We start from the raw sequence: 26,004 nt of genomic DNA on the forward strand, positions 1-26,004 counted from the left end.
CACTTTACCAGTCAACAACAGCTAGGCTCACAGTTGGCTGGATATTTCTCCACAGTCAGTGAGTGCCTCATAAATCCAGACACAATTCCTCCAACAGAGAGTTCATAACTACCCTGACAAAACTCAACAGCGAGTGACTTACAACCCCTGGATACAGCAACAAAGGTAGTGACTGGTGGATACCAGACACAACTCCTCAGGCAAAGGTTCACAGTTCACCAGAAATAACATCACAGACACAGGCTCACAAACACAGGCACAATCTCACAGGTATCTGCACAATAAAATAAGAACAGTGAGCAATGACCATCGCATATCCTCAATTATAACCAAGCAGCTAAAAATGGTTGGGCTTAGGTCATTGCCCTGAGGACTCCCTGCATTAAGGTTTTGTGCTGGATTGTTTGGTCTTCAACAACCACAATCATCTTCCTTTTACGAAATATGAAATTCAGTGTTTTCCCTTTGATGCACATTGACTTCAGTTTTAGCCAGACTCTTTGATGGCACATTTAGTCAAATGCTGCCTTAATGTCTAGTCACTCTTGCCTCACCTCTAGAGTTCAGCTCTGAACCATATTTGGACTATGGCTGGATGAGGTCAGGAAAATATTGATCCTGGCAAAACCCAAATTGGGCATTGGAAGCGAGTTATTGGCAAGTGCTGCTTGATGGTAATGTTGACAGCTTCTATGTTTTTGCTGATAATTTAGAGTAGACTGATTGGGTGATTATTATCCATGTTTGATTTGTCCTGCCTTTGTGAACCAGACATTCTTGGGCAACCTTCCACATTGTCAGTTAGATGCCAATGTTGAAACTGTACTGAAACAGCTTGGGTTAAGGCATAACTTGAAGAGCCTAGGTATTAAGTAGTATGGCTGAATTGTGGTCTGGTCCTTTGCTGTATTCAATGTCTTTAGCCATTTCTTGATTTGACATTGAGTGAATTGAAAAGACTGGCCTCTGTGATGCTGAGAGTCTCAGGAGGAAGCCAAAATGGATCATTGATGACACCTTTGGCTGCGAATGATTCAGCATTGTCTTTAGCACTCACATGCCGGGCTCCACCAGCGATGAAGATGTTCTTAGAAACTCCTCCTCCCTTTAGTTGTTTAATTGTCCACCACCATTCAGAAGTAGGTGTAGCATGGCTATGCAGTTTAGCTCTGATCTGTTGGATCTGAGTTTGCTTGGTCTATTGCATGCTGCTTTTGCTGTTGAAGACACAAGTATTCCTGTGTTACAGCTTCACCAGGTTGACACTTCCTTTCTTAACTATGCCTGCTACTGCTCTCAGCTTGTTGTCCATTACTCTTCATTGAAACAGGGTTGATCCCATGGATTGATAATGAGAGATTTGTGGGACCATGAGGTTATAGAATGTGGTGCTATACATTTCTGCTGCTGCAAATGGTCCAAAGTACCTCAGGAATGCTGAGTTTATTCTATTTAGGATACTTGTTGTGCAACGAAACACCATAGACAGCGTCCTTGGCGTGATAATGGGACTTTGTCTCCCTGAAGACAGTACGGTGGTTACTTCTACCAGTGCTATCAGAGACAGATGCACCTACCACAGGTAGATTGGTGAGCACAAGTAATTCTTCATGTTTCTTCACTCACTACCTGCAACATAACCAGTCTAGCAGCCACGTCCTTTAGGATACAGGCAGATAAGTCAGTGGTGGTGCTACCAATCCATTCTTCGTGATGGACATTGAAGTGTTCCACACCTAGTACATTTTGTGTCATTGTTATATTAGGTCCTTCTTCTAAATGTTATTCAACATGGAGGAGCACTGATTTATCAGCTGAGTGAGACAGCAATCAGGAGGAGGAATCTTCATGTTTAACATTATGTCAAGAGACTTGATAGGGTCTGGAGCCAACAGTACTCATTCCCAGATGTTTACTACTATGCTGCCACCTTTGTAGGGGATGTGGGTTCTGTCCTACAGATGCAAGAGTGTGTACCCAGCAAGAATGGAGCTTTTTTCCCTGGAGCATAGGAAGCTGAGGGTGACCTTAAAGAAGTTTATAAAATCATGAGGGACATAGATAAGCTGGATGGTTACAGTCTTTTCCCCAGGGAAGCTGAGTATAAAACTACAAGACATAGGTTTAAGGTGAGAGGGGAAACATTTAAAGTGATGTGAGGGGCAACTTTTACACACAGAGGGTGGTGGGAATGTGGAACAAGCTGCCATAGAAAGTGGTCGAGGAGGGTACAATTGCAACCTTCAATTAGCATTTAGGCAGGTACGTGGATAGCAAAGCACACTGATAAGTTCTGGTGAGAACTTTGAACCCTGTGAACGTGGATCTGTCGTGCAGATCCCCAGTCTTCCAACACACCTTCAATGGGCTTGAAGATGATGAAAAGCATTGGAGGATCAAGAAGTGAGTCTCTCGGTTGCAGAATACACTGCATATGACCTGCTCTTGTAGCTACTATGTTCATATGACAGTTCTACTTAAGTTTCTAGTCCATAGTGTCCTGAAAGTGTCTCAGGGCAAGAATTTAGCAATGATAATGGCACTGAATGCCAAGCGGGTGTGGTAACACTGTTTCTTATTGGAGATAGTCACTGCCTGGTACTTGCATTACTTGTCACTTTACTTGCCACTTTAGCGCAAAACTCAATATTATCTAGATCTGCCTGCATGAGTGTTAGGGTGGGGTGGGAGTAGATGTGGGCACGGACTCCTTCATTTTCTAAGTAATTGTAGAGGGAACTAACTGAGCATTGTGCAATTATCAGAGAACAAGCTGCCAGAGGAAGTGGTAGAGATGGATACAATTACGTTTAAAATGCATTTAGACAGGTACATGGATAGGAAAGATTTAGGGGAATATGGACCAAATGCAGGCAAGTGGGACTAGCTCAGACTGGCAACTTGGTCAGTATGAACAAGTGGGGCCAAAGGGCCTGTTTTCATCATATAACTCCATGATTCTATGACTCTATGACATTGTATGTAAAGTATGATTTTGTAAGTACAGATCTGTTAGGCTGTGACTTAACCACTTTGTTGGATGCTCTCCCAATTTAGTCACCAGATGTTCATGAGAATGGACTTGCAAGGTATTCTAGGCTGGGAGGAACATTGCCATGTCTGAGTATGGTGTTGCAATCTACACTAGACGGTCTGTTCAGCTTTATGCTACATTGTAGAGGTAATGGAAGCTTGTTTGCTATTTCAAAGGGCACTTACAAATCAATCACATTGATGGGTCTAAGTCATGAAAAAAGCCAGACTGGGTAAGAATGGTAGATTTACTTTCTTGAAGGACATTTGTGAACTGGGTGGGTTTTTACAACAGTCCAGTAATTTTGTGATCATCATGACTCATAGATTCATACAGCATGGAAATAGGCCCTTTGGCCCAACTGGTCCGTGCTGACCAAGATTCCCATTTAAGCTAGTCACATTTGCCTGCATTTTCCCCATATCCCTCTAATGTAGACTAATGAAGAGATATGCAAAAATTCCTTCTAAGGAGGCAGTAATGAGGATTTTAAATTCTGTAGCTGTTCTGGTGGTCTCCAAATTGCTCATCCAAGCCTCTGGATTTCTCATCTAATAGTTTAACCACTGCAACACCACTGCATCGGTAGATGTTCACAGATCCCCTGAGACAATTCTTCAGACAATGGCTCACAGTCCCTCAAGATTTCCAGACACAGCCACTCAAACAGTGGCTCAAATCTGCATACAGCAGCTCAAAGACCCTGATCACATTCATCTAAACACAGATGCTCAGACAGCTCACAGTTCCCAGAGCATCACTGCCAGTGGTCACCATTGTCTGAAACCAGTGTTTTAAATCAAAACAGGAAATGCTGGAAACACTCCACAGGTCAGACAGCAACTGTGGAAAGATTCAGTGTTAATGTGTTAGGTTGAAGAGCCTTCTCCAGAACTGTGAAAGAGAGAAAATGTAGTTTTAATTTGCAGAAAGGACGGGGGAAGGATGGATGGAACAAAGAGATATCTCTAATAGTTCAAAGCCCAGGATGCAATGGGGATAAAGGTGTAGTTGAAGGCAAACTGTATGGTTACTATCAATGGTGAAGCCCTGATTTAGTTTGGAGGGTATCCCATCGATCTGTTGCATTTGATGCCAAATAATCTTTATTTTTGTTTGATTCAGCCATCGCTGTCCCAATCTCTTCCAAAAAGCAAACATACATTTTTTTTTAAAAACCTATCCAATAGCTTCTTAAAAGGTTGAATTATCTCTGCCTCATACATTCCTTGTGGCAAAGCATTCCACACTTCAGCAGCCCCTGTGTGGAGAGATGTCTCCAAACATTAATTCTTCACTTTAAATGAATGATTGCCCTTTAGTGGCTCCCCAAGCAAAGGGAATTGCCTCTGTGTGGAGTATCATAACTCCTAATCTTAAAAACCTTCAAGTCGCTCTGTTTCTTGTGCTTCACAGGCAAAAGTCCCAACAAAAGACCGTGGTGGAGTGATTTATGTTGACTCTCTTTGGCACTGGAGTGCTTCTAAGGAGGCAGTGATGAGGATTTTAAATTTAACTGCAGACATTCAGCAGAAGACTTCGGTTTGGTACAGGAGTTGAAGGGCACGCTAGGAGCAGCCATCCAGAGGACTGTTGCCACTTAACTTGCCAGCTTGCATTCATTTACTGCAAGGCATTTTGGTTGTCACAGCTTTAGCCAGCACTTCCTAAAGCAAGCAACCAATTGAATATAAACAAATTGCTGAAACCTTGAGTTCCACTTTTATGGACCAGCCTTAAAAATTATTGCATATTGCAACATATATGTATCCCATGATAAAATTTTACAAGGAAACTGACAGCTAAAACCAATAGAGTGCTTATTGCATCATTTACAAAGTTTGCAATTAGGACAACACCAATATCTCACAGACTCGTAGGGCTGGAAAGGATAATGGGAATGGGGAGCATTGAAACTGTGGTGGGACTTGGAAACAAGGGTGTGAATTTTAATATCAAAGCCTTGCTTAACCAGGATATAGATCAACACCAACAAATGATTGAAAGGAGAAGTAGGAAATGGATAGCAGAGAACTGAGTTACTTCAGGTTTATGGAGGATGGGGCGGGGGATCCATCTAGGAACAGTCAAATTAAGAAATACAAGGGCACAGATGCGGACTGCAGCAGCAGATGAATTGTAGTAATGTTACGGAAGTGGATATAAATGTATCCTAAAAGTCATCTTTGGGTCATATCTCATGCCAATATTCTGGTTTGATCTCAGAATAATGGCCGAAAATGAATGAAAAGACAATGACTTTGGTTTTCCTAAGATTTATTTGGAGAAAATTTCTGCTTATAGAATATTGTGTGATTTAGAGATAGTGGAGAAGCAAGAAAGGGAGAGGTGAGGTAAAACCAAGCACTACCATCAGGCGTCTGGACACTGACCCAGCATTTTTGAATATATTGCTTTGGACTCAAAATAGGAGGGGCCAAGGATAGATACACAGGAGTCACCAAAGATAATTGGGTGCACATGGAAAGGGAAACAATTCCAAGTGATGCTCCAGTCACCACTAAGTAAATTGGTATTGGTATTGGTATTGGTATTGGTATTGGTTTATTATTGTCACTTGTACCGAGGTACAGTGAAAAGTTTGTCTTACAAACCGATCATACACGTCAATTCATTACACAGTGCAGTTACATTGAATCAGTACAGAGTGCATTGATGTGGTACAGGTAAAAACAATAACAGTACATAGTAAAGTGTCACAGCTACAGAGAAAGTGCAGTGCAATAAGGTGCAAGGTCACAACAAGGTAGATTGTGAGGTCAGAGTCCATCTCATTGTATAAGGGAACTGTTCAATAGTCTTATCACAGTGGGGTAGAAGCTGTCCTTAAGTCTGGTGGTACGACTCAGGTGTATGTGGTCATGCTCAGCTGGATGAGTGTAGGAATGTATACTCTGGATGGAGCAAGTTCTCCATCTAACAGTATCTCTGAAGAGGGAAATAAAGTTTAAGCTTCAGGAAGGAGAAGTAACGTGATGGGCAATTGGAAGCCCAGGGTCACCAGTGTGGACAGAACTTGTTAGAGTGATGCTGAGCTTTCACTTGCCTGTCACTTTAATCCACCATTGCACTCCTGCTCTGACCTCACTCACTTTACTTGTTACACTCTTCCAGTGAAGCTCACCATAAATTCAATGAACAGCATTTCATTTTTCAACAAATTATGTTGCAAGCTACTCCTCATTAAATTCAACAATTTCAGATAAGCAGCTTTTCCAGTTTGTATTAGATTTCTGATGAAAGTTAATCAATTTGTAACATTAGCATTCTCTCTCTCTCTCTCTCTCACACAAACACACACACACACACACACACACACACACACACACACACACACACACACACACACACACACACACACACACACACACACACACACACACACACACCATAGATGCTGCCTCACCTAATAATTACGTCCAGCATTCAGTTTTATTTTTAAACTTCAGCATCCGCACTTTGTCTCCCACAGTTCCAACGTTGTTTTAAAAGCATAAAATTCTAGAAACACTCAGCAGGTTAGGCAGCATCTGTAGAAAGAAAAATGTTTTAGGTCTAAGACCCTTCATCGGAACTGGGAAATAGAAAACAAGTTCATTTTAAGTTGCAGAGGTGACGTTTGAGGTCAAAACCCTGCATTGCCCTGACTCAGTGTTTTGATCTGAAACATTGACAATTCCTCCCCCTCCTCTCCCACAGATGCTGCTCAATCCACTGAGTTCCTCCAGCAAATTGTTTGCTGCTCCAGTTTCCAGCATTTTGTATCTCTATGTTATCAAGTTGTTAGTTTAAAGAGGGAAGAGAGAGAGAAAGAGAGAGAGAGGGAGAGAAAGAGAGAACATGAACAAAGGAGCATAAAAGCTGTGAAGCACAGAGCTGTAGGGAATGTCCAACTGGGCAGGCTGTGCTAGTGGAGACAGAAAAACTGAACCAAAATTAGAGATGGATGGCCTACAGCAGAATTGTTCAGTTCTGATACAAACAGAGAAAATGAGTTACCAGAAATTGTTGAATTTGATATTGTGTCCAGAAGGTTGCAGCCTCCCCAGATGATGCGCTCTTCCTCACATTTATGTAGGGTCATGTTGTAACATTGCAGCGGGCTACAGGCAGATAGGTCAGAGTGGGAGTGGAATGGAGAATTAAGTGGCAGACAACCGGAAGCTCAGGGTTGCCTCTACAAGTTGAATGAGGGGTGCTCCACAAAGTGCATTCAGTTCCTCCATTGTAGAGGAGTCCACATTGTGAGCACTGAACACGGTACACTAGATTGGAAGAAGTACAAGTGAATCACTGTATCACCTGGAAGGGCTGTTTGGGTGAGAAGGAAAGAGGTAAAAGGACAGTTATGACACCTCCTCTGATTGTATGGGAAAGAACTGTGAGAAGTGGTTGGCGGTGTATTGCTTGCTTGTTTTTTTCTCCTGTTTTCAATCATCTCCATGCACTTACATTAAACTTTAGAGTCATAAGGTCACACAACATGGAAACAGAAATTAACAATCCTTCACCATTTTCTCACAGCCCTCAAAATGATTTATGTTATTCGGTCTATCATGACCTCCACCATAATACAGACATACATTTTGTCCTCTCCACCATTCTCCCTTCTCTATAACATAAAATATGATTGATTTCTAACTTCTCAGTTATGATAAAAAGTCATTGATCTTAGATATTAACCGTTCTCTTTCTGCCTGAAATTTGGAGTATTTCCAGTGTTTTCTGCGTTTATTGCTGATTTTGATGGTTACCTCAAGACTTGTGCATGCATTAATTTCCAGGAGTCAATCGTGCTGGTGCATTTCTTCAAGGAGGATTTTAACACATACTTGAATCTTTTCCTCTGTCATCCTGGTAATCTCTTCCCATGAACAGAGCTCAGATAGTATGTCTGCTGCAGGAAGCTGATCTTAGGCAAGCAAATGACTTGGAGAAACAAGAGACTGCAGGTGCTAGAATCTATGGCAACAAACAGGATGCTGGAGGAACTCAAAGGGTCAGACAGCATCTGTGGAGTGAAATGGACAGTCAACGTTTCAAGTCGAGACCCTTCATCTGGACTGGTGACAGATGGTGAATCCAGATGAAGAGTCTCAACCTGAAACGTTGACTGACCATTTCTCTCTGCAGATCTGTCTGACCCGCTGAGTTACACCAACATCTTGTTTGTTGAAACAAATGACTTGGCCTGTTCAATGAAGCACTCAGAATGTTGAAGAGGTCACTGACATTGGTTCACTTGCCCTTCCCTGAGTTTGAAGGATCTTGCAGAGACAGAATTTGTGGTATTTCTCCAGTGCCATTGGATACCTACAGGAAGTGGCCCAAATTTCAGAAGCATGTGAGAGGGCTTGGTCACCGCTGCCCAGTAGACCATGTGTTTTGTGCCAGTCTGAGGCCTTGATCTTCAAATACCCTTCTCCTTGATTGACCAAAGGCTGTGCTGGTGCTTTAAAGGCAATGGTGAATTTCATCAGTGATGTCTGCCTTTATCAAGTGGTTTAATCTGCTTAATAACATAGGCCCACATTTGTAGGCAACCTGTTGCAAGTACTGCCATTATAATTTGACTTGGTTGCCTGGTGGTTTGTATTAAGTATTACTTTCCAATTTCTGTCTGGTAAAGAAATCATTTGAGATTGCTAAAGGAGAACAAATCCTGGAAGCATTTTATATTTATGTTATTAGCACTGCAGCCCGTCAAAGCTCATGCATGATGATCAGGTGCATTATAACATATCCAAAGAACAAGGTTATCTTCAAGCAGAAAAGAGATTTTTATACAACATGACCACGTCACCTCACACATTTACCAATTGGTCTTGCTAATCTCACTGAGGTGCCGCTAGCAACCAATCAGCTGCCACTACTAGTCAGTTTCCATGGATAGGAGCAAGTGTGGTGGCAGACTTCTGATATGTGCAAACCACAAAGGATAGAGAGGGTAATGTGCCCCTCGTTCAGGGACAATGAGCTAGACTTGCTGTGTCTGGAACCACATTAGATAGAAAGTACTTACCCTCAACTTAATAAAACATCCAAGCCAGCAGGCTGGATAATGCACCCTACTTGCTGATTTAATTATTAATCAGAGTGAAAGCACACTGAAAAGTTCAGGTGAGAACTTTGAACCCTGTGAATGTGAATCTGTCGTGCAGATCCCCAGTCTTCCAACGTACCTTCAATGGGCTTGAAGATGATGAAAAGCATTGGAGGATCAAGAAGTGAGTCTCTCAGTTGCAGAATACACTGCATATGACCTGCTCTTGTAGCTACTATGTTCATATGACAGTTCTACTTAAGTTTCTAGTCCATAGTGTCCTGAAAGTGTCTCAGGGCAGGAATTTAGCAATGATAATGGCACTGAATGCCAAGGAGATGTGGTAACACTATTTCTTATTGGAGATAGTCACTGCCTGGTACTTGCATTACTTGTCACTTTACTTGCCACTTCAGCACAAAACTCAATATTATCTAGATCTGCCTGCATGAGTGTTAGGGTGGGGTGGGAATAGATGTGGGCACGGACTTCTTCATTTTCTAAGTAATTGTAAAGGGAACTAACTGAGCATTGTGCAATTATCAGAGAACAAGCTGCCAGAGGAAGTGGTAGAGATGGATACAATTATGTTTAAAATACATTTAGACAGATACATGGACAGGAAAGGTTTAGAGGAATATGGGCCAAATGCAGGCAAATGGGACTAGCTCAGGCAGGCACCTTATTCAGCATGGACGAGTCGGGCCGAAGGGCCTGTTTCTGCGCAGTATAACTATTTGACTTTGATTCTGTGAAGTTTCCACTTCTCACTTCAAAATGCTGGTAAGATAATGATGAATCAAGTTAAAGTTGGTGGAGGAAACTGCTGCTCTCCTCCAGTAATAACTGTGAATTGAGATTATTGACCTCACACAACCACAGCAACCTTCCCTTGTGTTGGAATGCTAGTTTGCAGTCCAAGATCCTTGAAACAATCTACATGTTTCAGAATGTCAGTGGGACCCGAGCAGTTTCCATGGCTGTAGCTTTGAAGATATCATCTGCAACAAAAGATATGCCAGAATTTGTGAAAAAAAAGTGTTTCATTTTCCTGACAAATAAATGCCAAGGGAAAAGACAAATCCTTAATTCCTTCCACTTATTGGGTAAACTTGAGTACAGAGTGTGTAACAGACATCCAAACAGTTAATTTGTTGGCAAAATGTAATTAACACAGCTACCAACTCAAAACAATTATCTAGATTGCTTAGGCATTTCAGCGCACCATTATAATCAGTACTTACGGAGACTTGGCATTGACTCTAGTAGGATTTGGAATGTGAAGTTGTCATTTGGTGATATTGCTTTAAGAGTATTTCCACGCACAGCTGACAAAATTACAAATTTAAATAGTGAGCTTATTAAATTCCTTAAGTCTATGTGTGATTGAAGAAGCATACAAGGTCCTTTCCTAATGAGCAGTGTGGTTGAATCCAGATTCCAGCATCTGCAGAATTTCTTATGTCTCACTTTTTTTTGATAAAATGCAGTCTTTAGTTTATGAAGTGTTGAGTCAATGAACTTCCTTCTGGCAGAAAGTCGATCTGTTCCAGTTGGACCTTCAGTTCCAACCAACCTCACCATCTGCATGAACAACAATGTCTATACTGGTTTTCACTCTCACTGTTCCCTTATTTACATGACTTTTTCCTGCTTGCTCCTGGGTGACACAAATTCACAAATTAGCTGGCTGTCTCACTCCTGAATGACACTGACGTTAGAAGTTCTCACTCCAGTTCTGCCCATCACACTTGATAAATGTAGATTTCTGTGGTTATCACTGCATCCCTGAAGCATGACCTACTCCCTCAACAGGATAGCCTTTGTGCTTGTCATTTTTATGACCACCACCCCTTTCTATTGATCTCGTGTTTTGCGAGGGCTTTCCCACCAATGAATGCTGAGAGGTGACACATTTCTATTCAATGAAGTGTTATCTAAGTGTTTGATTTAGGATCATGGCTTTTCATATGGACAAGGGATGTGTTTGCTTTTAGTGTAGCACTTCCTGCTGCAATTTACCTAGAGAACTTTTATTAGTTTATGGCCTGAAATTTAGAGGATTTTTAGCCACAATATCTAGGAAAATCTATAGCCAATAAATTGGGTACTAGTTTAAACATGAGTTGGTTAAAAGCCTTTCCCTTCATACAGTTCAAAAGCTGAACTATGTTTTCGGTGGTCATCTTCAAGGTAAATCAAATTTAGACACATTCTAGGGTACTTCGATCTTAAAGGTATCATATGGTAACTTATGGGTACTCATTCCACAAGCTGTGCAGCATTGCTATCGATGTATGGTGCTACAGATCTCCCACAACCCTTACAATGTACACATCAGTGGTGTAGCTGACAGAACCACTACCTCAGAGCACCAGAGACCCAGGTTCAATCCTGATCTTGGGTGCTTTCTGCGTGGAGTTTGCACATTCTTCTTGTGACAACGTGAGTTTCCTCTGCGTGCTCGGCTTTCCTCCCACATTCCAAAGACGTATGGATTGGTAGGTTAATTGGCCAGTATAAATTGCCCCTGGTGTGTAGGTGAGTAATAGAATCTAGGGGAGTTGATGAAAATGTCAGAGAGCAAAAAATGGGATTGTGTTTGGTGACTGGTGCAGACTCGGTGGGCCAAGGGGCCTGTTTCCATTCTGTATCTCTCCGTGACACTATTGTCTTGATAGGAGGCATGGAAATACTTTAATCATCAATAAGTTTGAAGCTAACTAAGTCTCAAATATGCTCTTCTTCCATCTTCTGTTTCCTTTCAATTTTCCCCTGTACTTTTTGTATTTAGCTTTGTTTTCTACTAAATTATGAGCCCAATATTTGTTGTAATCCAGCTTGTTGTGTTCCATTGTAATCTCTGTATTATTGGTCATCCAGGGAGCATTGGCTTTGATGCCCTGTCCCTTTTCCAATGTGACCTTGTGGGAGCATCTCCAAACAATATCTGAAGTCTCCCAGTGCATTTTTACCGTGTGACCTTGCAGTTGAAATTTTTCACACGTTATTTTCCCTTCTTCTTTTCCAGTTTCTGTGCTGTACAACTCTATGACCTCAGGCACTAGAACTTCTCTAAATACAATGAAATTCTGGTCATTATGTTTCAAATTCTCCTTACTGAAATAATATCCACACTCCCCTTTTTATTTTGACTTTGAAAGTTCTCCTGCATAGATTTTCATCATTTGTCCCCACCTTTCTGTTGGTTTCCATGTTAGAATAATTGAAATCTGAATCTTATAAATTTTGTCCTGCCTTTCTGCACTGTTGCAATAGCTGCTTTTCCATCTCCTCAATTATTATTGGGTCCTGTATGGCTGGGTGACTCACATTAGCTTTAACCTCAACTTTGACAGTAGGTAATTTTCTGCACCAAGAGCTTTTATCTCCTTCAGTTGCACCTCTTGTAGCAGGGTGCCTTTTCTGGAAGTGAAGGTTGTGGATTTAGGAGGTGCTGAGGGAACAACTTGGGCAGGTAACTGCAGTGCAGTTTGTAATTAGTAGTCACTACAGCCATGATCCACCAGTGGTGGAGAAAATAAATGATTAGGGTGTGTTGGATTCGACTATTTTAAGTAGTTTTTTAAGATGTATAATGTTTAATACACCTCAAGAGGCTGCACAAGGAATGGCCACTTCCTAGCTTATTGGTTCATCCATCAGGTGAATATGTGTTTTCTCATTGGTTGGTTTTGCCACAGGAATCTAATAGGTTTTCTGTTAGGACTATTGTTAGCTAGGGAGTACCTCTTATCTCAGGTATAAAAGGTGTCTCTTTTTGTTTATCACTCTCTTGCTTAGCTCTCTCTCTTGCTTAGCTCTCTCTCTTGCTTATCTTGCCTCTATCTCTCTCTCTCTTACTCTCCTTTCCCACTCCCCCACCCCCCTACCCCCAGTCCTCGCTCATCTTTAGTTCCTTTTGTCTCGGCTCATCTCCTGTTAGTAAAGCTAGTGCCATGTGCTTTGTGACTGTTTCTTTGTTTTAAACTTTTCCAATAAAACTTTGTGAAGCACCAAGTTGTTTTCAACTCATTCCTGGATTCATGAAAGAACCTGCGGATTCAAAAATAACCGGATCCGACAGGTGAATGATGGGGTGCCATCAAGTGGGCTGCTTTGTCTGAGATGGTGTCAAGCTTCTTGAGTCATAGAGTTACACAGCACAGAAATGGGCCCTTTGGTCCAACTGGTCCGTGCCAACCAAGATGCCCCATCCAAGCTAGTCCCATTTGCCAGCTTTCGGCCCATAACCTTCTAAACCTTTTCAATCCATGAACCTGTCCAACTGTCTTTTAAAAGTTGTTATTGTACCTGCCTCAACCATTTCCTCTGGCAGCAAATTTCACATAGATACTACCCTTTGTGTAAGAAAGTTGCCTCTCAAATTCCTATTAAATCTTTCCCCTCACACCTTGAGAGTTGTTGATGCTGCACTCATCCAAGCAACTGAAGTGTATTTCATCAAACTCCTGATATGTGCCTTGTAGGTGATGGAAAAGCATTAGGGTGTCAGTGGGTGAGTCAGATGGGCTGTTGAAATTCTGGGTCAAGAACAAGATAACTTTAGTGGAAAGCAGCAGAAGTTGTACAGTAACAGCTCATGCACTGAGTGACTGTTGAGATGTACATTGATGAAGATATACATGGAATAATAATTGTATAATTTCCTGTCACTATAAAACAGCACACCTCCTGACAACATGAACAACAATCTGCGATAATAAAGTGAGGTTCTATATGTTGACAGTGGGAGAGTGCATGTAGAGCAGGGGGAAGGGAGGCACAATCAAATTACTGCAAGAGTGCAGTCACTACCACGAGAGTAAGGTTCACCAGTCCCATTGCATAGAGCCAATAGCACAATGTTATTGCTGTGCACTTGCTCAACTACATGCTCAAAGGAAGGGATTAGCTGATATTCTTAAAGCTGTATGCTCCAATGCTTTTTGAGAGGCTTTTGGCATTAATGCAACAATTTAGTTGTTTTGTATTTACATGCATTTGAGGTGACTAGGTGTGGGACTTTCAAGAAACTACTTTCTGCTCCTCTGATGTCCCTAATATTCAGGTTCTGTTTCACCTAGAATTCTCTGCTCTCCATCTAACTCCACATCTTCCTCAGCATTCATATTCCTGGACTTGCTTGTTGGGGTTAAAGTCAGTAATTACATGGATAGTTCTGCAATCTAAAGACTTGACCATGCAAAGTGGAGAAACAAATGTTAGGATCTGCAAACTGTCCTTGTAACCACTTCAGCGACCAACATCGTCCATGTTAAAATGCTATGGGGTTCAGTACATTTCCTAAAGGGACAGAAATTCATTCATGGAAGAAAACATTGTATACTGCCACATGGGATCCAGGGTGAATTGCAAGTTTGGATTCGGGACTGGCTTGCCCATAGAAGACAGAGAGTAGGGGTGGAGGGCTGTTATTCTGGCTGGAGGTCTGTGACCAGTGGTGTTCCGCAAGGATTGGCGCTGGGACCTCTGTTATTTGTGATATATATCAATGACTTGGATGAAAATGTCAGTGGGTGGATTAGCAAGTTTGCGGGTGTCATCAAGAATGGTAGAGTTACAGACTATCGAAGAATACAGCAGAATGTAGATCAGTTACAGACATGGGCAGAGAAGTGGCAGATGGAGCTTAATCAGGGCAAGTGTGAGGTGTTGCACTTTGGAAGATCAAATGAAAGGAGAAAGTATACAGTTAATGATAGGCCTCTTAACTGCATTGAGGTACAGAGGGATCTTGGGGTCCAAGTCCATTGTTCACTGGAAGTGACTAGGCAAGTGGATAAGGCGATAAAGAAGGTGTATGGCATGCTTGCCTTCATTTGGTGGGGGTGTTGAGTATAAGGAAGTCATGCTGCAGCTATATAAAACTGCACTTGGAGTACTGTGTGCAGTTCTAGTCACCCCATTATTGGAAGGATGTGGAGAGGATGCAGAAGAGGTTAACCAGGATGTTGCCTGGATTAGAGGGTATGAGCTTTAAGAAAAGGGTTGTTCTCCTGAGAGCGTTGGAGGCTGAGGAAACCTGACTGAGGTTTTTAAAATTATGAGAGACATAGATAGGGTCGACCGTTAGAATCTTTTTCCCAGAGTAGAAATGTCAAATACCAGGGGGCATGCTTTTAAGGTTAGAGGGGGAAGTTTAAAGGCAATGCTAGGGGCAAGTTTTTTACACAGAGGGTGGTAAGTGCCTGGAATGGGTTACAAGGGCTAGTAGTGGAAGCAGGCAGTTTGGTGGAGTTTAAGAGACTTTTAGATAGACACATGAATATGAAGGGAATGAAGGGATATGGATGATACACAGGAAAAGGACATTTAGTGTAAATTGCCATCAAGGTCAGCTCAGCATCGTGGGCCAAGTGGCCTGTCCACTGCTGTACTGTTTTATGTTCTATGTTCTATGCTCCCTGCAGATATTTGTTAATCACTTTATGCCCTATTCTAAAGAGGACCATTAACTTCAAAAGTAGTTGTTAATGCTTCCTTTGCCCCTTCAATTGCCTTTTTTCTTATCAGCATTTTGCATTTTTCCTAAAACTTTTGACCTTAAAAATCAATACAGTAAACCAGCCATTATTTACTATTGATTTTTGGCAATGTCATCTAATGCATTTTTCAGTTTCTTTATGCCAAAAAAGTTGGTTAAAATACTTTGAAAAATAGCTGTGTTTTAAACCACATCAAAATTACCTTTGATTTCTCATGCAGGTATATTCCCATATTTTAAAAATACCCTGTAGCTTTATTTTAACTTTCAGTTTCTCATTCTATTGAAACTGTGTGAAGAACTACAATACAAATAAATTTGGGGTTTCTTGGTAGATGCCCACTACCGTGACAACCCAGACACCTGGAGGAAACTATTAATCTACCTTAACTATTATTGATTGTATTTTTAAAAACAACATGGTACAGCTGTGAAATGTAACTACATTTCTTCCTGACATTCTGCTCTCCACACTTCACTATGGAGATTCACACATCACATTGAAAAAAGATTTTGAAAATGGAAGTGTCATTTCTAGGACATTCAACCTCCTCTGTGCTGAAAAAGGTCTTCCTCATACATGCTTTTGTTTAATTATTTTCCCATATCCTCTAAAGCTTCATACCAATTATATGCTAAGGAACCAACCAGAAGACAGATTTTTATCTTTTGTGAATGGTGGCATGAAGGTAATGTCCTTTGTAGATTATTTGCAAACTGAGACCTCTCTTATGTTTCTGTTAAAGATTAAATTTATTAGAAATGAGGCAAGGTCAATGACCTCAGAAGCTGACTCTGTTTCCATTTTCGACAGATGCTGGCTGACATTCTGAATACTTCCAACTTTTTCTGCTTTTATTACTGTAAAATGCATCTGAGTCACTTCAATGTTTTAATATGGGTGTACTGGGATGCACAACATCTTCACAATGTCACTTAATGTTACCTTCCCCTGCAGCAATGATGACAATGTAATGTCTATAAAGGTTTCTTCGGACTTGCTGCCTAAACATTAATGTCCAGTAAAACAATGTATCAAGGTCATATCCCATGGTACATTCAGTTCCTAAAGATGCACTTACACTTATATGTAGTATACTGCTTGCTGTTTATAGATATATAAAAAAAGACATAATGTGTACCTTGTGTTATAGCAGTTCGGGTAATGGAAATTTGAGCTTATGGAGTTCACAAATCACTACCAAAAAAATTTTAGATATGGAATAAAAATTCATTCTTATGGAATTTATGTAAAAAAAACTAAATAAATACAAGGTGTGAAAGAAGTAAAAGACTTTGACAATCTTTGTCAAGGGTTTGCGTTACAGAATATTGTGACATGGACAGTTTTCCAGGAATGTAGCCCCTCAGTTACGCTGGGGTGTGCCATACTACCAAGTAACTACTTACTTAGATAATTAACTAATTATTTACAGAGATACATATTTACATTTATAAATTTGAATAATTGGTAATTCACTCAATCTTTTAATCTTCTTGTCTACGAAACACTACTATAAAGTGTAATTAACATCACTTGACATGCCTGCTTCAGGCGTTTGTGATTTGAGTGAGTCACTTCTTCGTGCAGGTCTCAGAGGCATTTTACCTGGCATCCTGTTCTATAATTGTTGCATTAACATAATTATTTCCAAAACTGTGAACAGATTGTATTAAAGGCTTTGGGTCCCCATCTTTTTAATGCCATCTGTGTGCATTATACAGTTCACATATACCTAGCACAAATGTTTAATGAATACATGTAATCACTGCAATAGATACAGTTATACAATATATTTGGCACATGATCTCAGTTGTGATATTGAGTAGTCTTTCAGCATTTCCTGTCTCTTTGCCTCTGTTTTCATGTTGTTTTGCATCCTGACTCTCCTATTGTAGTTCCTAAACTGTTCTTCCTTCCTTTTCAGCATTGGCTTTTCTTGCTTCCCTTTATGACATGTATCTTGGGCTCTAATTCCATTGGAACATTCTACCTCATGTCCAGCTGTGCTACAGCTGCAGCACCAAGATTCACTGGTTGCCAAAGGCTTGGTCTTCCATTGCCCAGATAATGAATGAACCTGCTGGGCCTTAATTTCATCTGTCACTTTGTTCAAAGACTATGAGTTCTCAATCTGAAATTTCATGCGCAATACCGATCAGACATATTTAACAAGTAACTTTAGCCACTGAAGATTTCAAACCTCCTTTGTTTTCTCATCACATCTCTCATGTTTTTTTTGCACCATTGTTTTTAATCAAATTCCTTCACACGCTGGTTTCAAGGTTTAGAGTTCTTTCTGGCCTTGCGTCCACCACACTGGTTCCATCCTGATCTTGTTCGGTTTGGACAATTCTTGCCAACAATGTATAAAAACAAAATCACTGTTTCTCTTCTCAGCTGGTGCTGTGCACATATATGACTGTTTCCCATTGTGTGAGAACTTGCCAGTTTCAGTGTAACAAGTATGTTTGAATCTTGCCATGTGTTTGTGTCATTCTTTGACTATTCTGTCCACAGCATGGGTAACAATGGAACAACCATTCACTTCTTTGCTTTGGCTCTGTTCCAACACCAATACTGCAGCTGCCTCATTCTTAAGCCAAATAAATGCAAAAACTTAAGATGTTAGCACAGCTCAAGAACCTACTCAAAACACAGTAATGATAAAATATGAATTTATATTGCCTATGTAGTCACAAGTTTTTGTACAACAAGCTGTCAATATTTAAATAATATTTAAAAGTTTCTACTTCACCCATTAATATTAAAATTACACTTTCATTCTGTAGACAGAATGGTGAGGTGCCAGTACTTTCAGTTTTGCTGTTTACATTTTCTGCAACAACCCATGGTTCAGTGTCGGACAGACCACATGAAAGCATAGCATTAGAATTCACCCACATACAGGGCTAAATAATTTTGTCCCTCAAAAGGAACATTCCTGGAATGGGCAGGTGTCTCATGAGGAAAGGTGAGACAAGGAGTTAAGCTTGTATCTGTTCGAGTTTGGAAAAATGAGGCGAGCTTTGATTGAAGCATGCAGGGTCCTGAGGAGTCTTGACAGGGTGGATTTGGAGATGACATTTCTACATGTGACAATTTAGAACTAGGGGTCACAGCTGAAAAATAAAGGGTAGCCCATTTAAAACAGCGATGAGAATTTTTTTTCTTTCAGATGGTCTTGAGATTTTGAAACTATTCAAAGGGCAGTGAAAGCAGAGGGAATATTTCTGAGGCAGAGATAGATAGATACTTGATAAGGAAGGGGTTGCAAAGTTAGTGCAGGAATGTGAAGATGATGAAGCAATCAGAGCAGCCATGATTTTATTAAATGTGAAGCAGGCTCAAGAGGCCAAATGGCCTACTTTTGCTCCTAATTCATATGCTTGTATGTTGAACAAGTAATGAGCAGTGGGCTAACATGTTTGGTAATTAGGCTTCCTGCTACAATTTCCTACTCTGCAAGGGGCCCACAGCATGTCAGCAAAAAGATCAGCCTGCGCACTTCATGTGTGCAAAGGCCTTTCTTGAGGAGATCAGGAAGAAACCTACCTGAGGAACTAAGACGTGTTGTATTGCAGTTCATAGTTAACAAGTCTCAAAGGGGGATTCACCATAGAGAATGGCCTTGGTGGGATGATTGAAGAGCCAGTACTTCGGTTATGCACTTGATTGGCACTTTGAGACAGGGCATGAAATGGGATTAAATTAGCCATTAACTGGGCTAGGATCTAGTGGAAGAGGCCCTAAAGGAAGTCCAGAGCTATGAGGCAAAAATTTAGGACCTATCTGCAGGAGGATCCATCTATTGAAACCATTGCAAAGGACCAGGGAAGCAGTCGACCATATGCCTTGCACTGAAGCTGATTTGCAAAGACTGACTTCTGCATGAGTGGCTTTCAGCATTTACAGATCATGCATATGAGAAATAACTTTAGCTAGTGACATCTAAATGCAAGCTGCAGACTGTCTGAAGACATGGGATACTTGGGAGCCTCTGTATGTGAGGATGTTACATGCGGTGAAGACCTGGATACAATTCACCATGTAACAATTCATATTTTTTGGCTAAATTCCTTTGCATAGCACAGAGAACACATTGCACTTCACAGAAGGATTACAAGCCCATACTGTTTAAGGGCTAAACCAGAGTGACATAAGTATTTTTCTTACTGGAATTATATAGGGCACTGTTGAGACCAGAACTGAAATGTTGTGTAAAATTCTGGTCTCCCTACCTAAGGAACATTTAATGCAAAAGAATGAGTGCAATGAATGTTCACCAGATTGATTTCTGGTTTGGAAAGTTTACCCTATGAAGAGAGATTAAGCAGACTGGGCCAAAACTCTCAGCTTTAGAAAAATGAGAAGTGATCTTATCAAAATATGCAAGACTATTGTAGGACTTGACAGAATAGGTGCATGGATAATTTTTCTCCTGGCTGTGGGGTTCAGAACTAGGAGAAACAGTATCAAAATAAAAAGGGGTTGGGCATCCAGCATTGAGATGAGAGGAAATTTCTTCAGCTTGAGAGTGTCACATCTTTGAAACTCTGTATCTGAGAGGGCTATGAAGGCTCAGTCACTCTTTATCAAGACAGAGAGTGATAGATTTTTGGATATGAGGGAATTAAGGAATATAGGATTAGAACAGGAAAGGGGCACTAAGGTAAATAATCAGCCCTGATATTATTGAGAGGCAGATCAGGCTCAAAGGAACAAATGGTTTACTCTTGCTTCTTTTTATTATGTTCTTATGCTCTTTCCACAAATGAAATTAGATTCCTGAATTATCCAGTTGAATGGGATTGGGTTTAACCCAGCACAGAACTATCAGTTTATCTTTTCAAAAGATTTTCCATGATGTTGTGTGGTCCTTGCACTCCAAACAGAAAATGCTGGAAGCACTCAGCAGGTCAGGCAACAACAGCGGGGAGAGAACAGAGTAGACATTTTTGGTCTACCGTGCTTGATCGGATGTGGAAAAGAGAGAAGACAATAGTGTTAAGTTGCAGAGGGGGAGGGTTGAAGAGAACAGAGGGAACATCTGTGATAGGATGGAGACCTGAGATGTCAAGGTAACAATGACTTTAGATATCTGCAGCTGAGTCCAGAAATGGAAAAACACTAAAAATGAAACTGAAACCCCTGAATTTGCAAAACTATTTTGGACTTCTCACCCCCATCCCTTCCCCAGCTACTGGTTTCCCAATTCCAATCCTTCTGATACTCTCTGCTGATCTATCCCAATGACCCTACCCCTAGCCCTCCTAAATACAAACTGATGGTCTTTCCCAACCACCCCTCCCCCCTCCCACCAAGAACCAACCATCCATCCTTCCCCATTCCCCATCAATTATCAACCACCAGTTTTTCCCTGTTCCCCCTCAACTAACAGCTGAGGGTCCTTTCCCATTCCCTCTCAGTTACCACCTGTTGGTCCTTTCCCATTCCCCCTCAAGTACCAGCCTCTGATCCTTTCATATTCCACCCCACCCCAATTACCAATTGTCAGTCCTTCCTGATAGTCACACAAACATTGAGACCATGATGCCTTTATCAGTCAGCTGAAGCCCAGGCTCAATTATCCCTCTGGCCAAGAACTTCTCGAGCTCTCTTCCCGGAAACAATGAAGAAGTATACTTTAGCTCATCAAATTGTGTAATGGCCTGTGTTTTGCATCCAAGGCCTTTGGCCTCAGGCACAACTAAAGTTTTCAGTGGAGGGCTAACCACCAAAACAGTATTGGCACCCCACTGTCATGCCATTCTAGTTATCCAAATGGGGACCCCAGAAGTTCAGGGCACATACTTGGGAGGAAAATTGACTGAATGATGATATTCATTATTTAATAATTTAGTTTAAAAACAAAGGGGAAAAGGGAGGCACCTATTAAATAGAATAATTGTGTGGAAATCTAACAGCATAAATGGCAGCAATGCTTCACTCCTCAGTGAGCTCAATACTTTTTATGCACGCTTTGAAAGAGAGAATAAGACCACACCTGTGAAAATCCCCACAGCATCCAGTGACCCCGTGATCTCTGTCTCGGAGGCTGATGTCAGAACATCCTTCAAGAGGGTGAACCCTCGCAAGGCGTCGGGCCCCGATGGTTTACCTGGCAGGGTACTGAAAATTTCTGCCAACCAACCAGCTGGAGTGTTCAAGGACACCTTCAACCTCTCACTGCTGCAGTCGGAGGTTCCTACCTGCTTCAAAAGAACATCAATCATACCGGTGCCCAAGAAGACCAGGTTGAGCTGCGTCAATAACTATCGCCCAATAGCATTCACATCTACTGTGATGAAGTGCTTTGAGAGTTTGGTCATGGCTATAATTAACTCCTGCCTGAGCAAGGACCTGGACTCACTGAAATTTGCCTACCGCCACTACAGGTCTACAGCGGATGTAATCTCACTGGCTCTTCACTCGGCTTTGGAGCACCTAAACAACAGCAAAACATACGTCAGGCTGCTGTTCATCAATTACAGTTCAGCGTTCAACACCATCATCCCATCAGTACTAATCAACAAGCTTCAAAGCCTGGGCCCCTGTACCTCACTCTGCAACTGGATCCTCGACTTCCTTATCGGGAGACCACTGTCATTGCAGATCAGTAATAACATCTCTCCTCGCTGACAATCAACACAGGCACACCTCAAGGATGTGTACTTAACCCACTGCTCTACTCTCTCTACACTCATGACTGTATGGCTAGACACAGCTCAAACGTTATCTATAAATTTGCCGATGACACCACGGTTGTTGGCAGAATCTCAGATGGCGATGAGGAAGCGTACAGGAGTGAGATAGATTGGCTGGTTGTGTGGTGTTGCAACAACAACCTTGCACTCAACGTCAGCAAGATTAAGGAACTTATTATGGCCTTCAGGAAGGGGAAGTCGGGAGAACACACACCAGTCTTCATTGAGGGGTCAGCGTTGGAAAAGGTGAACAGCTTCAGGTTCCTGGGCATCAACATCTCAGTGGATCTATCCTGGGCCCAACACATTAATGCAATCATGAAGAAGGCACACCAGCCACTCTACTTCATTCAGAGTTCGAGGAGATTCGGCAGGTCACTAAAGACTCTTGCAAGTTTCTATAGATGTACAGTGGAGAGCATTCTGACTCTGCATCACCACCTGATATGGAGGCTCCAATGCGCAGGATCGAAAGAGGATGCAGAGGGTTGTAGACTCAGCCAGCTCCACCGTGGGTACAACCCTCCCTACCCTCGAGGACATCTTCAAGAGGTGGTGCCTCAAGAAGGTGGCATCCATCATTAACACCCACACCATCTGGGACATGCCCGCTTCACGTTACTGCCATCAGCAGAAGCTACAGGAGCCTGAAGACCCACACTCAATGTTTCAGGAACAGCTTCTTCCTCTCTGCCATCAGATTTCAGAACGGTCCATGAACTCTACTTCATTATTCCTCGTTTGCATTATTTTATTTATTTATTTTTTGGTAACATAGTAATTTTTTATGTCTTGCACTGTACTGTTGCCGCAAAATAACAAATTTCATGACATACATCAGTGATAATAAAACTGATTCTGAACACTGCTTGTAAAAGAGATTAAGAAGCTCCAACGGATAATTCTTTGAAATCATTACCCTCGGTGCTTGTTTGCAGTAAAGATTAAACACAGAGAAGTCATGAGTTGTAGTAACATGAGGAAAGAATATTGTTGCCCTTTAAGGCATCGATTAGATTCCCTTTCAAGCAACGTGCGCTGTTCTGCTCACCTAATCATAGGAAAGTTGTTGCCGCTCTTGAGAGAGTTGTAACGACTTTCTCATACCAGGAATTTAACTGATGAGGAAAAATGAAGGAAACACATGAAGAAGAGATTTTTAACTAATCTAATTCAAGACTTCAAACACATACAGACATATTCAATATATATCAAAAATTTCACATATCAAGGAACAAGGTAAGTCAGGCAAAAGGTGTAACCACTGGGTAATAGAGCAGTGGAATAGTTTGGTAATGATGACCAGTAAATAATGAAACCAGATTCCATGTTCAGAAGAGGGAGTGAGGTTTACCATAAGGTGGATGGTTGGTACTGATCCCTGATGGATTTGTTGAGCCAAACAGTATTGTTTGAAACATTTTAATGAATTTGAACTTGTGTCTAAAACCAAATATGAAGAATTTTATACTGTGTAGTAATTTAATTATAAGGGAAGTTGAATGATGAAATATTTTGAACCTTTTGATTTTTACTTTAAAGCTTTATTTTTCACCAGAGAGTTAATGAATCATAACAATGGAGGCAGCTCAGGACATGTATTCATTATGTTTACAAAGCAATAAGTATGTTGAAGTCTTCAACTGAGTGATTAACTGTGGCAAAATTCACCAGCAGATGACTAGTGGGCTAATTACGTAGTCCTGTCATGAGAAGCCTGTTGTGTAAAGATGTGACCTTGCCTCAGGTCACAAGGTCAGTCTAGTTAAGTGATTATAGCTTGTTCCCTGTACTCCCTTAAAAGCTATGGGCACAATTTAAAAGGATGCAGTCATTTGAATATAATGACGTCAGGCAAAATATCTTTCAGCTTTTAGAAAGGCTGGAAATAAATGCTTTGAGTTGCTCTGCTGGGCACCTAGGCCATTCTCCCCACTAGACAACAGTGCACCAGACCAGACAGAGTGGTGAGCAGCCTGACTCAGTGTTATGTACAACACTGCATGATTCAGAAACAGATACAGCAGCTAACTACTCAGAAATTGGAGTATGTGGGTCTTGTTATGGATGAATCATGCATAAGATCATATTTGTGTAAGTTTTAAAGTATTTGCACCCATTTCTGTGGGAAGTCCCACCCATTGTGAAATCGGGTTGGGCACATCTGGACACTATTCGCCTTAGTGGGGCTGCCACATTACTGCCATCATTCACACATGTGACGACCCTAATGTGCACAATGTTCACCTCTGCCTAACTGATAGAAACGAGACTAAAAAAGTGCAACCTACAACTTTCACTTTTCGCTCACAGTAAACCCTGCAGCAAGTCATCAAGCAGATGTGAATTAAACTGCCTCGACTGGGACATCAATGCTTTGTTCACCAAATGTATCTGCCTGCTGCTCTTACATTGCAAACATTGTTGTTAGGGGTCTCACAGGACTTAATGAGTATAACCACAGAAGACATACATGCTATGATCTCTGCAGGCTTCAGAAACCATTCCTTGTGGTAATGGAGGCCATTTGCAGCCTAGGGCTTGATCAACGCTGGTGATGACAGCAGGGTGGGGAGGGAACAGGAGGGCAGGGGCTAGGAGGGGGTTGTAGCCACAGACGTGTGTTTCCCCCCTTTTTCTCTCACCTTCACAACAACTTTATGACCTGTGTTGTGACTGTCATGAAGACTGCTCTTTAAGGCACAGGACCCATTCTGTGGTCACTATGCAAATGATGGGGCAGCAGCGATTGCTGCATATTCCTTCAGGAATTCTGCAGGCAGCACTTTAATGCATCAAACATGGGAAAAACTCAACAACGCTTTTCAAAAAATAAACTTCCACAATTTAGCCTTTTTTACTGGGTCCCACAATTGGGTGTTAGGGCCAAATGCATGATCCATTTAACACACTAAAGCTGAGTGCAATCCAATTTCTAGCAAACATATTTTAAGCAACCTGATGAAGTAAGTTTACCCAATGTGCTAAACTAATGTTCCAAGACTCCTCATCAGAAAATACTATAAACCTGGCACATTCTGACTGCTGCCCAATGCTGCACCCTGACACAGCCCAAACTAAAGCAGGGCAAAGGATAAGGCTGAAACTTTTAATTTAAATCCTTGAGTTATCATTTCACCGTGTTTGAAAAATCTGCTGCCACAACATTGGCAGAACCCTTGGAAAAGCTAAGCATATAGCTAAAGGTGGCCATCTGTGCAATTTCTTTATGGATACCAATGAAGTTATTGCAATGATACAGTACCTCAGTAGATAGTGCTGTGATCTGGGGTTATCCTAACCCTCAGCATTGTCTGTGTGAAATTTGCATGAGTTTCCCCTGTGTTCTCCAGTTGTCTCCTGAGACATGCTGGCCGAGTCATAGAGTTAGGCAGCACAGAAACAGACCCTTTGGCCCATCACATCCATGACAACCTTTTTGCCTGATTTCACGAATCCCATTTGCCCGCATTAGGACCATATCCTTCCATGCCTTGCCTTTTTGAGTGTCTTTCTGGGCACTATAAATTGCCCCTGGTGTAGGTAACTGTAGGAGAATCAGAGTGCAGTCAATGGGTATGAGAGAGAATAAGTTACAGGGAAAACCGTGGGGTAATGAGATTGACAGGATTGGTATAGATTCGATGAGCCAAATAGTTTCCTTCAACATCCTGAGAAATATAAAATAAT

This window comes from Pristis pectinata, chromosome 12, assembly GCF_009764475.1.
Source record: "Pristis pectinata isolate sPriPec2 chromosome 12, sPriPec2.1.pri, whole genome shotgun sequence".
NCBI classification, from domain to species: Eukaryota; Metazoa; Chordata; class Chondrichthyes; order Rhinopristiformes; family Pristidae; genus Pristis; species Pristis pectinata.